General features: G+C 29.6%; 2 pseudogenes; both read right to left on the bottom strand.

The window, feature by feature from the left end:
• Positions 1-6,850: 6,850 nt before the first annotated feature.
• Positions 6,851-6,928, bottom strand: LOC113784380 (small nucleolar RNA snoR114; annotated as a pseudogene).
• Positions 6,929-12,679: 5,751 nt separating this feature from the next.
• LOC113784384 (small nucleolar RNA snoR114) lies at positions 12,680-12,757 on the bottom strand (annotated as a pseudogene).
• Positions 12,758-14,330: the final 1,573 nt, after the last annotated feature.

The following is a 14,330-nucleotide window of genomic DNA, read 5'->3' as shown; positions in this document are numbered from 1 at the left end:
TCTATCCCAAACAAAATCGGCCACTGAATCCGTTTTTGACATCAATTTTACCAATCGTGACTCCGTTTAATCAGAAACATCTGTGTTTCTTTCCTTGGGCGAGTTGTTTTTGATCGATCCTGATCACCATGTTTGTCGTCCCAAAAAAACTGATATCGTTTATGGATTCCCCTCGTCGAAACCTTCAAGAAGCACTACTCATTTGTATTTTTCGGTGAATTTGACGTCGGACCCTTCCAGGCGCTTCGATGAGTCGGTGAGACATTTTCTGCAGTTTTTTTTCATCGTTTTTTTTCATAGTTATTTAACATTTATTTTTATGCTCCGTATAATTTATCAGTCATGTCTCAACGATTTTGTCAACTCGTCGATTATTCGGACTTGCTCGCTGGACGTTGTCGATCTGCAGGTTAAAATTCTCATTGATTTCTGGGTTTGATAAAGCGTCGAAATATGGTAAGGGGTGAGAGAGCATTTGAATTCATGAGTATAATATATTGTGAGATGAACAGGAAAACCTTATTTCCCAACGATTCATTCGGGGCTCGCTACGTACGACAATAGCTCTTTGAGTGATAAATTAATTAATATGCAAAATGGAAATTGTGAGATTTAAATTTGGAATAGAAATATTTATAAGGTGTTGATTGATTTAATTTCGTTAAATGTGTGATATTTGATATTATTGAGATATTTAACATTATTGTGATATTTGATATTATTGTGATATTTGATATCATTGTGATATTTGATTTCAAATGAATTTGGTGCACATGTTTGATTAAATGAGTTTATGTCAATGCAGTGTATAATGTAAGTTTAATTGATGATGATGTGTGATTTATGATATAAATTTGTGATAATAATAATGATGATGTTTGATTTATGATAGTGATTCTATAAAATTGTGTTGAGTTTATGTAATGATATATGATTAATGATAGTGATATTGTGAATTTGTGATGAGAATATTGAAGTAACCCCATAGTTGGTGAAATAATTTTTATTCCAATTTGTGTTTGAGACGACGGTCTTAATGGAGTATCATAGGCCAACGAGGGGAGAAAATAAATATTGAGAATTTGTGAAGTGAAGATTATTTTGTCATCATATAGGTAGGGTCTGACAAGCCTAGTGATTTCGGGGAAGTACAACTGAATGAGCCTGATCCTGGCGGTTTACTATTGAGCCTTAAGGCAAGATTGTTAGACCTTGGAGGTATTCGGGTGGGGAATTCCTAGGTGACTTGGAGGTAGCACTCCAAATGTCGGGAGCTACCATGCAACACACGTTTACCTCCACTGTCACGTATATGTGTCTCGGGTTGAGTTGAGGGGATCTATGAGGACAGGGCCAATTTGAATTGTCCGTCCACCGGGATGGTGGCATAGTATCAAACCTCGTAACCAAGTACTTCAGAGTTAAAATGGTACCACATTGTGAAGTAGAGTCTAAGATCATGCATAACATTGCATTTTCTTGTGATTTTTTTGTTTTGATTAATATGTATTATGTTTGGTAATAATTTATGTGATGATTTGATGTTACAGCGAAGTGTATTGATTTTCTTTGACTTTGACTATATAGTGTGATATTTTTCCTTGAAGAATGTTTGTGTAATGATACAGTTTATTGATGATTAATTGTGTGTTCCTCTTATTTATATTATACTATCAACATGATTTCAAAACTCACCTGCTTCGTTGTTTGTGTTTGATTGGCTTTGCCCTGCGTTTGTGAAATTGCAGTTGTTACAGGTTAATGAGTCTCGAAGTTCAAGTTTGGGAGAAACCCCGCTCTGATAGGTGATCCCGGGAATTAAGAGTTGTAATGTGTATTTTACTTATGTTATTACAAATGACTTTTTATATGAAAACTTAGTACGAGTAAGTCTCGGGAATTAAATCAAGAAATTATAGTTAAATCAAGTTCATTGATATTGTATTATTATAATTGAAAGAAAAAAAACAAAGTTGAATTGTTACAGATGTATTTAGAGAAACGTGATATCCTAAATTAGATATTAAAGTTTTTATTCTCTTTAACATGTTTTCTTTATCCGCTGCAAGTTTTCTTGAAATAATTTAGTATATATTATTATAAATGTTATTTTGGGGTTTAGGGTGTCACACCAGCCGCTTCCTATTTGCAATCAGGTACGTGGGTAAACTTCATCTATTTGATTTCAACAAATACATATGATATTTGAGAGATAATTAGGATGAGCCATACGTCTGAATTTTTAGGGATAAGTAGGATGAGTCATACATATGAATTTTGAGGGATAATTAGAATGAGTCATACTGTGGAAATTGGCACACAAGAACAACAATCAATGACCTATAATTCAAATTGATTATCATGATTAGTATTATAGGCTATTTTTTTTTTGAATTCTGGAGGAAAAATATAATTATTTTAGGAGTGAATTTGTTAATTATTTTAGGATAGTGAATTTGATAAATAAAATTTGATTATAGTAATATATGTGTTTAACGGTATTAAATATATTTTTGAATTTTATTACAATAGCAGATAAATTATCAATGTATTATTAATAAATTAATTAATTACCATTTGGAGCAAGTAACTAATTTGTAGTTGGTGATTGTGTTGATTTATTCTCGCTCATGGACTGTTAGAGACGGTGGTTGGCGAAGACGCGACACATTAAATCAGCGGATCAGTTTCGTTGGGAAAAATCTTCAGCCAAGGTAAGGGGTGAGATGAGGTTCGATTTTATGAGTATAAAATAACGTTAGATGAACGAGAATGCTGAAATTTTCAGATGTTTATTCGGGGCTTACTACGTACAGTTGAGCCCTATTGAGTAATAATAATTAATTAATAAAATGTGAATGGTAATAGTGAGGACTAAAATATAATTTAGCAACCTCTAGAATTGCCGTGAATTTATTTATATCAAGATTGCATGCCGTCTGATTTTATGAATATTATGTTGATTGTTACTGTGTGAATGATAAGTTCTGGAGTGTTCTTACTACTTGAATGAAATTGTGATATTACATGAATGTACCACCTGTTTGATCTTTTATTTTGTGACTGATAAGACTGGATGATGCATAGTGAGTAGTGCAAACAAAAATATTGGATTTTATTGTAATTGACTAATAAACATATATAATGATGAATGATGTGAAGTCAAAATGAAATTTACTGAGTTGTGATTTTGGAGTTAGAACTATTTTGTCATCATATAGGGAGGGTTTGACAAACCTAGTGATTCAGGGAAGTACAACTGAATGAGCCTGATCGTGGAGGGCTACTGTCAAACTGTAAGGTAAGACTGATAGACCTTGGGGGTACCTCTAGTGGGGAATTCCTAAGTGGATTAGTGGGTTATTCCCTAAGGCCGGGAGCTACCGTGAAACACAAGAGTACCCCGATTGTCGCGTATATGTGTCTCGCGTTGAGTTGAGGGGATATATGAGGACTTCCCCATTCATGAATTGTCCGTCCAGTCTTGTAGTGGCATAGTATCAGGCCTCATAACCAAGTACTTCAGAGTAGAATGGTACCAAATGATGAAGTATAGAATATAGGACATGCATAGCATTACGTCCTTGTGATTATCTTATTGTGAATGAATTTGATAAACTGTAGATATTATACACTTCACTGCTTTTGAGGATGTGCTAATTTGATTGCTTGCGTATTCTCCTCGTGTATTTTATACTGTTACATAATTTCGATACCCACCCCTCGTTGTTTGTGTTTTGCGTTTGCGATGGACATAGAGGAGCAGCAAGCTGTAGGTGAAGACTAATACTTTTGAAGTGTAGGAAGCCGTCTTATCTTGAAGACTTTTACTATCTATCTTTTGTTAGCGTTATTTCGAACGTATTTTATTTTTGGGGATTCCCGCTCTAATAGTGACATCGGGTTGGGACCATATTTATGTCTGTCATTAAACTTATGTATGTGTACTTCAAAAGGATTTTGTTGTCTGATATTATGATTTCGATGTCATTAAGTTGATGGAAAATTGGATTTATGTGACATGTTTATGATTACTTGATACTCTTTACCAAAAAATATATATATATTCGAGAGTTTGTATATTATTTGTTTGAAGAATTTCAATGTTTTAAAAAAAAAATTTATTGGGGTTTAGGGTGTCATAGTTTGAGTTGGCCTCTTAATTTCCTTTATTAAATAATCTTAAAGGAGCTCAAATACGCTTATTTACATTCCATAGTCCGGGTTGTGATGGACCCAATATCATAAGCGAATTCGTCATTGCTTTGTAATTGTACACTAGTTAGGAATCAAACTCGGGTCTCTACATTAATATGCAGTTATGTACCACTAGAACACTAGTGTTTGTTTTATTTGATTTCTCTAATTTTATTTATTTAAAATGCCAATTAATATTGAACGATTACGTGTTTTGATATTTTGTTGTTTTGCAAGATTTGTTTCCTGCAAGTATCTCTATAAATTTTAATTTTTAAGGATATGATATTTACCATCTACATTGAATTAATTAAAATACCTAATGTGTGTAACACCCTAAATTTTATAATAAATATATTCTTCATGAAATAGGATTTTAGATAATTAATTTGGTGTTAAAACTATTTTAGAATATATGTGTATAAATCTTGTAACTAACTTTCATCATATGAGTGATTTCTATTATATATTTTTCTATAAATAATAGTATTTTAGTGTAAATATTTTAAAGAATAAGATTTTAGAAGACTCTACATGTATACGTGTGTGTGTAGTTAATGTGATATTTTCTCGTATGTTTGACTGATGTTAAGTGTGCACATAATTATATTTAATTATTTAATTATATTTTACAAATAATTATCTTGATATATTAGTAATTTTAATATTGATTTCCTTTATTTTTATATAGTTGCTATCACATGAGGATTTTATACATATTTATTTTGATTTTGTAAGTAATATAAATTGTTGATGTTATATTTATTTATTTTATCAATTCAACTATTTTATAAAGATGATGTAATTTTATGTGATTATTTTGAAAAATATTATAGTAATAACTATATTTATTATTTTGAATATGAGGATTTTAGTTTATCGATGTTAAGGATGAATAATATTATGTTAAAATGAGTATTTTAGAGAAAAGTTTCTAAAAAGGTAAAACAACATATATATGATTATGTATGATTAGTGATGTTATAAAATTGTGATGACTTTATATGACGATTATGATTATGTATAATTAATGATGTTATAAAATTGTGATGAGAATATTGAAGTACCCCATAATTGATGAAATAGTGATGATTTATAAAGATGATGCTCTTAATGGAGTAGTCTAAGCTAACGAGGGGAGAAAATAAATTTTGAGAATTTGTGAAGTGGAGATTATTTTGTCATCATATAGGTAGGGCCTCACAAGCCTAGTGATTCCAGGGAAGTACAACTGAATGAGCCTGATCATGGCGGTCTACTGTTGAGCCTTAAGGAAAGACTGTTAGACCTTGGAGGTATTCGTGTGGGGAATTCCTAGGTGACTTGGAGGTAGCACTCCAAATGTCGGGAGCTACCATGCAACACACTTATACCTTGACTGTCGCGTATATATGTCTCGGGTTGAGTTGAGGGACTATGAGGACAGGGCCAATTTGAATTGTCCGTGCATCGGGAGGGTGGCATAGTATCAAGCCTCCAAACCAAGTACTTCAGAGTTAGAATTGTACCACATTGTGAAGTAGAATATAAGTTCATGCTTTGCATTTTCTTGTGATTGTTTTGTTGTGATTAATAGGTATCATGTGTGATAATAATTTCTCTTCGATGATTTTACGTTATAGTGAAATGCATTAATTTTACTTGAGTGGTTTTAACTTTGTAATGTGATGTTTTTCCTTGAAGAATTTTGTGTTATGATACAATGTATTATGATTGTTTGCGTGTTCTGCTTACTTATATTATACTATTAACACGATTTCAAAACTCACCTCCTTCGTTGTTTGTGTTTGACTGGTTTTGCCCCGCGTTTGCGAAATCGAAGTTATTACAAGTTAATGAGTTTTGAAGTTCAAATTTGGGAGAAACCTCGCTCTTATAGGTGATACCGGGAATTTAGAGTTGTAATTTTATATTTTAGTTATGTAATTACAAATGACTTTTTATATGAAAACCCTAGTACTAGTAAGTTTTTGGAATAAAAATAAAAATTTATAGTTAAATCAAATTCATTGAGATAAAATTGTTTTAATTGAGTAATAAACTTTGAATTGTTCCATATGTTCTTTGAGAAACGTGATATACTAAATTAGTTACAAAACTTTTTATTTCCTTGTAAATAAATTTTCTTTATCCGCTGCGAATTTTACTAAAAAAAATCTAGTATAAATTATTATATATGTGATTTGGGGGTTTAGAGTGTCACAATGTGTATACATAGTATATGGTATCTCGGAGGATGTGTCTGGATATGTGTGGTGCCTTTTTAACTTATTTACTATCCCCTTGAACTATTTTTGTTGCAACTAGTTTACAAGAATTCTACTTTAATGAGGAATTTTGTCTTAAACTTACTATATGATAAAATATCTTTTTTTTAAACTCTTTGATGCACGAGGGAAACAAACATTTATATATCGGAGTTCGACCATAAAGTATGTAATGTCTGGCCAATGATTTTTCTAGTTATGATTAAAACTTAGGTTTATCTTGAACAATTTGTCCTCAACAATTTTTCACTAGCACTCATAGTTGATGATTTGTATATTTAATACAACTTAAAAAGCGTTAAAAAAAATTACGAATAAATCTTTTCATTATTCCTATGATTTTTCTTTTGAGTTGATCTCTGAATTTCCTTTAAATAATCTAAAAGGAGCTCAAATACACTTATTTACATCCCATAGTTCGGGTAGTGATGAACCCACCTTCACAAGCGAATTCATCATTGCTTTGTAATTGTACACTTGTTAGGAATCAAACTCGGGTCTCTACATTAATATGCAGTTATGTACCACTAGACCACTAGTGTTTGTTTTATTTGATTTCTCTAGTTTTATTTATTTAAAATGCCAACGAATATTGAGCGATTACGTTTATTGATATTTTGGTGTTTTGCAATATTTGTTTCCTGCAAGTATCTCTATAAACTTTTAATATCTAAATAATTAATTTAATATTAAAATTATTTTAGAATATATGATGTGCTAGTTTTAGGTGAATTCTAGGATGTGCTAGTTTTATAAATGTTAGATTACATGAGCGATATAAATAATAAATATTATATTTTATTATTTGATATAATTTATTATTTGATATATTTTTTAAAAAATAACAATATTTTAGTGTAATACATATCTGTCAAAGAAAAATATTTTATGCGATTTTACGTGTATATACGTATACCCAATTAATGTAATACTTTTATGTGCGCTTGACTGATGTTAAGTATGCACGTAGTTATATTTCAATTATTTATAACTATATTCTATTTTTAGTTTTTTTTTTATAAATAATTATCTTGAGATAGAATGGATATTGTGTATGATTTCGTTTATTTTTATATACTTGTTATGATATTGTGATTTTATATATATTTATTATGATTTAGTATTTAATATAAAATATTGTTGTTATATTTATGTATTTTATAATTTTGACTATTTTCTAATATGTTAGTATTATTATAATGTGAGTATTTTGAGAAATAAGTATAATTGTAGAGATTATTTTGAAGGTAAGAGTTTCGATAATAAGTTTTGAAATATTAATAATGTTTTATTAATGAAATTGTGTTTAAAAAAATAAAATAAAATCAAACTAGTAAAATCTAAAAAGAGACCAATGGGTTTGACCCATGTGTGAACCCTAATTGTTAATAAAATAAAATAAAAAAATGAAAGGAGTTTGACAGCGGCCATAAAACCAAAAAGAAACACAACAACAACCTATAGTTTGACAACGAAGATCGATAATTGTTCTAAAAAAGTTTCTCCGTTCTCGTCCAAATTTCAGTATGTCGTTTTATTCATTTAGGTAGTCAAATAAACATACTTCCTCCGATTTTTAACCATCCAAATTTCTCTCTAAAATACTCGACTTCTCCGTTTATAAAATTCCTTAGTTTGAACCGTTCTTCTTCACCGTAAGTTCGATTTGAGTGAAACCAACTCCAAAACGATTGTGTGAAAAATGGCTATTTTATCCATTGTTTTGTTTTCTGATTTATGGTAAGTTTCCTTGACTGATGAGGTGTATATTTAATACAACTTAAAAAGCATTAAAAAATTTACGAATAGTACAAAAAACTGTAGATTTTCCTTTTCTTTACTCTTATGATTTTTCATTTTCTTTTTAGCGAAAAGGGTGTTGTCGGTAAATAATCTAAAAGGAGCTCAAATACACTTATTTACATCCCATAGTTCAGGTAGTGAAGGACCCACCGTCACAAGCGAATTCATCATTGCTTTGTAATTATACACTAGTTAGGAATCGAACTCGGGTCTCTACATTAATATGCAGTTACGTACCACTAGACAACTAGTGTATGTTTTATTAGATTTCTATAGTTTTATTTATTTAAAATGAAAATGAATATTGAGCGATTACGTTTATTGATATTTTGGTGTTCTGCAATATTTGTTTCCAGCAAGTATCTCTATAAACTTTTACTTTTTAAGGATATGATGTTTACCACCTACATTGATTTAATTAAAATACCTAATGTGTATAGATAGTATACGGTGTCTCGGAAGATGTGTCTGAATATGTGTGAAACATTTTTAACTTATTTATTATCCCCTTGAACTGTTTTTGTTGCAACTAGTTTACAAGAATTTTCCTTTATGGAGGAATTTGGTCTTAAAATTACTGTTTGATTATTTCAGATAACTCTTTTTGGGCAACACATAAGTGGAAGATGTTGTCACGAGAATTTAAGTGAAGAAATTAAGTTAGAGTATCTTTTTTTTTTTAACTCCTTGAGGCAAGATGGAAACGAACATTTATATATCGGAGTTCGACCATAAAGTATGCAATGTCTTGCCAATGGTTTTTCTAGTTTGGATTAAAACTTAGGTTTATCACGAACAATTCGTCCTCAACAATATTTCACTGGCCACTCATAGATGATGAGGTGTATATTAAAAAAAACTTAAAAAGCATTAAAAAAATTACAAAAAAATGTAGATTTCCCTTTTCTTTACACCTATGATTTTTCATTTTCTTTTCATCGAAAAGGGTGTTGTCGGTAATAGTCATATCGCATTGTAAGTGGTTAATGTCTACTCGATAGAAACAATCGTAATCTATATTGAATTTCTTGTTTGAGTTGGTCTCTTAATTTCCTTTATTAAACAATCTAAAAGGAGCTCAAATACGCTTATTTACATCCCATAGTTCGGGTAGTGATGGACACACCATCACAAGCGAATTCATCATTGCTTTGTAATTGTACACTAGTTAGGAATTGAACTCGGGTCTCTACATTAATATGCAGTTATGTACCACTAGACCACTAGTGTTTGTTTTATTTGATTTCTCTAGTTTTATTTATTTAAAATGCCATTGAATATTGAGCGATTACGTTTATTGATATTTTGGTGTTTTGCAAGATTTGTTTCCTACAAGTATCTATATAAATTTTTACTTTTTAAGGATATGATGTTTGTAACACCCTAAATTTTATAATAAACGATTTTGAATAATTAATTTAATATTAAAATTATTTTAGAATATATGATGATAAATTTTCTGAAATTTTTTTGTTTTATAGGTGAATTCTATGATGTGCTAGTTTTATAAATATTAGATTACATGAGCGATATAACTAATAAATATTATATTTTATTATTTGATATATTTTTTTAAAAATAATAGTATTTTAGTGTAATTTTGAACCCTAATTGTTAATAAAATAAAACAAAAAAAATAGGAAGGGAGTTGGACGGCGGCCGTAAAACCAAAGAGAAATACAACAACAACCTATAGTTTGACACCTACGATCGTTAACTCTTCTAAAAACGTTTTTTCGTTCTCATCCAAATTTCAGTATGTTGTTTTATTCATTTAGGTAGTCAAATAAACACACTTCCTCATATTTTTAACCATCCAAATTTCTCTCTAAAATACTCGACTTCTCCATTTATAAAATTCCTTAGTTTGAACCGTTCTTCTTCACCGTAAGTCAGATTTTGAATGAAACCAACACCAAAACAATCGTGTGAAAAATGGCTATTTTATCCACTGATTTGTTTTCTGATTTATGGTAAGTTTCCTTGACAAAATTTCGAAATTAATTTTTAGATTGTCTTTTCATAATCTATTTTTAACATTTACCCATAAACTGTCGAGTTAGATCGATTGAAGGACAAAGAGTCAAAAACCAAAGGTTATTTTCTTGTGGAATCATATTTGTGTGTGAAAGCGTCGAAATAAGGTAAGGGGTGAGAGAGCGTTTGAATTCATGAGTATAATATATTGTGAGATGAACTGGAAAACCGTATTTCCCAACGATTCATCCTGGGATCGTTACGTATGCCAGTAGCCCTTCAAGTAATAAATTAATTAATGTGCAAAATGGAAATTGTAAGATTATAATTTGAATAGAAATAATTATAAGGTGTTGATTGATTCGTTAAATGCGTGGTATTTAATTTTATTGTGATATTTGATTTAATTTCGTTAAATGTGTGGCATTTGATATTATTGTCATATTTGATTTAGTTTCTTTAAATGTGTGGTGTTTGATATTATTGTGATATTGGTTGTTGAATTAATTTTATGCATATGTTTGATTAGATGAGTTTAAATGATTTTATAATAAAAATATATGTGTTGTAATAATTTTATGTAATGATGATAATGTATGATTAATAATGGTGATGTGATAAATTTGTGATGAATATATGTGTTGCTGTATGATTGATGATAGCGATTGTATAAATTTGTGATGAGTTTATATGATGATGATGATGATGTGTGATTAATTATAGTGATGTGTGAGTCTATAAAATTACTATTTGATTATTTCAGAAAACTCTTTTTTGACAACACATAAGTGGAAGATGTTGTCACGAGAATTTAAGTGACGAAATTAAGATAAAGTATCTTTGTTTTGGAACTCTTTGACGCACGAGGAAAACAAACATTTATATATCGGAATTCGACCATAAAGTATGTAATGTATGACCAATGGTTTTTCTAGTTTGGATTAAAACTTAGGTTAATCTTGAACAATTTGTCCTCAACAATATTTCACTAGCCACTCATAGATGATGAGGTGTATATTTAATACAACTTAAAAAGGTTTAAAAAAATTTACGAATCCTTTTCTTTACTCTTATAATTTTTCATTTGCTTTTCAGCGAAAAGGGTGTTGTCGGTAAATAATCTTAAAAGGAGCTCAAATACGCTTATTTACATCCCATAGTTTGGGTAGTGAAGGACCCACCATCACAAGCGAATTCATCATTGCTTTGTAATTACACTAGTTATGAATCGAACTCGGGTCTCTACATTAATATGCAGTTATGTACCACTAGACCACTAGTGTATGTTTTATTTGATTTCTATAGTTTTATTTATTTAAAATGCCAATGAATATTGAGCGATAAAAAATTTACGAATAGTACAAAAAACTGTAGATTTTCCTTTTCTTTACTCTTATGATTTTTCATTTTCTTTTTAGCGAAAAGGGTGTTGTCGGTAAATAATCTAAAAGGAGCTCAAATACACTTATTTACATCCCATAGTTCAGGTAGTGAAGGACCCACCGTCACAAGCGAATTCATCATTGCTTTGTAATTATACACTAGTTAGGAATCGAACTCGGGTCTCTACATTAATATGCAGTTATGTACCACTAGACAACTAGTGTATGTTTTATTAGATTTCTATAGTTTTATTTATTTAAAATGAAAATGAATATTGAGCGATTACGTTTATTGATATTTTGGTGTTTTGCAATATTTGTTTCCAGCAAGTATCTCTATAAACTTTTACTTTTTAAGGATATGATGTTTACCACCTACATTGATTTAATTAAAATACCTAATGTGTATAGATAGTATACGGTGTCTCGGAAGATGTGTCTGAATATGTGTGAAACATTTTTAACTTATTTATTATCCCCTTGAACTGTTTTTGTTGCAACTAGTTTACAAGAATTTTCCTTTATGGAGGAATTTGGTCTTAAAATTACTGTTTGATTATTTCAGATAACTCTTTTTGGGCAACACATAAGTGGAAGATGTTGTCACGAGAATTTAAGTGAAGAAATTAAGATAGAGTATCTTTTTTTTTAACTCCTTGAGGCAAGATGGAAACGAACATTTATATATCGGAGTTCGACCATAAAGTATGCAATGTCTTGCCAATGGTTTTTCTAGTTTGGATTAAAACTTAGGTTTATCATGAACAATTCATCCTCAACAATATTTCACTGGCCACTCATAGATGATGAGGTGTATATTCAAAACAACTTAAAAAGCATTAAAAAAATTACGAATAGTGCAAAAAAAATGTAGATTTTCCTTTTCTTTACTCCTATGATTTTTCATTTGCTTTTCATCGAAAAGGGTGTTGTCGAGAATTGCCGTATCGCATTGTAAATGGTTAATGTCTAGTCGGTAGAAAAAATCATAATCTATATTGTATTTCTTGTTTGAATTGGTCTCTTAATTTCCTTTATTAAACAATCTAAAAGGAGCTCAAATACGCTTATTTACATCCCATAGTTCGGGTAGTGATGGACCCACCATCACAAGCGAATTCATCATTGCTTTGTAATTGTACACTAGTTAGGAATTGAACTCGGGTCTCTACATTAATATGCAGTCATGTACCACTAGATCACTAGTTTTTGTTTTATTGGATTTCTCTATTTTTATTTATTTAAAATTCCATTGAATATTGAGTGATTACATTTATTGATATTTTGGTGTTTTGCAAGATTTGTTTCCTGCAAGTATCTCTATAAATTTGTGCTATGCATGTCCTATACTCTATACTTCACAACATTCATCATTATATATGTATATCAGTCAATCACAATAAAATATCAATATTTTGGTATAAACTACTTACAATGCATAATCTAGTCTTATCAATCACAAAATGAAAGATCAAACCGGTGGCACATTCAAGTAATATCACAAATTCAATCAAGTAACAAAAACACTCAAGTGCATATCATTCATACAATAACAAATAGTATAGGTCTCATAAAATCAAATAACACGCAATCTTAATATAAATTAATTCACAACAATTCTATAGGTTTCTAAATTATATTTTAGTCCTCACTATTACCATTCATATATTATTAATTAATTATTATTACTCAATAGGGCTCAACCGTACGTAGTTAGCCCCGAATGAACATCTGGGAAGTTCAATATTCCCGTTCATCTCACGTTATTTTATACTCAAAAAATTGAACCTCATCTCATCCCTTACCTTGATTGAAGATTTCATCCAATGAATCTGATATGCTAACGAGTCGTTTCTTCGTTAGTCGTTGTCTCTAATAATCCGTGAGTGTATTATATCCACAAAACCACCAAATACAAATAAATTACTTACCAAATATAGTTAAATAAATAAATGAATTAATAAATCATCTACTATTTGTAATACAACTCAAAAATATATTTAGTACTATATATGCTTATGATTATATTAATATAAACAGAAATGTTATTTAAAATAAATGAAAAATAACATAATTATATATTACTAAATAAATATAGTGTGTGTATGATTTTGATATTACAATATTCTAACAATATACGGTACATATTGAAAGGAAAGTAACAAAGCTATTGGTTGCACAAATAGAATTAGATTCTTTAAGATGTAAATTTTAAATTGTAGGCACGTATATGCAGTATATGCTATCTTAAAAATTTACGATGCAATGAACACTGTAATAATTTTAAATTATAATTAGAATAACTCAAGTCTTTGGATGTTAAATAAATTGAGATTATTTATTTATTTATATATAGATATATGTATATAAGATAGAGAATACAATTGCACATGTTTATCTAAAAGATAATTTAGTGATAAAACAATAGAGGAATGTCTAGAGAAGTTGTATTTAACAAGAGGTCATATTATTTGATTCAAACATTACTTTAACTTTATTTATTTAAACTCACTGTAATATGCTAAAACAAGTATGCTAATAATAATATTGTAAATAGTATTAAGGAATACTAATAACATGAACTATGAAATAACAAAATAAACATGTAAAAATAAATAAATTTGTTAAATTAAATGAAGTGGTATGTGCAAGTTCTTTGTTTCATAAATCAGCGAGAATTAATTGGTATTTGGACCATTTTGTG

Source organism: Cicer arietinum, chromosome 3 (genome assembly GCF_000331145.2).
Source record: "Cicer arietinum cultivar CDC Frontier isolate Library 1 chromosome 3, Cicar.CDCFrontier_v2.0, whole genome shotgun sequence".
Classification (NCBI taxonomy): Eukaryota; Viridiplantae; Streptophyta; class Magnoliopsida; order Fabales; family Fabaceae; genus Cicer; species Cicer arietinum.
Note: the sequence above shows the minus strand (reverse complement) of the source record. Positions and strands in the feature narration are given on the sequence as shown.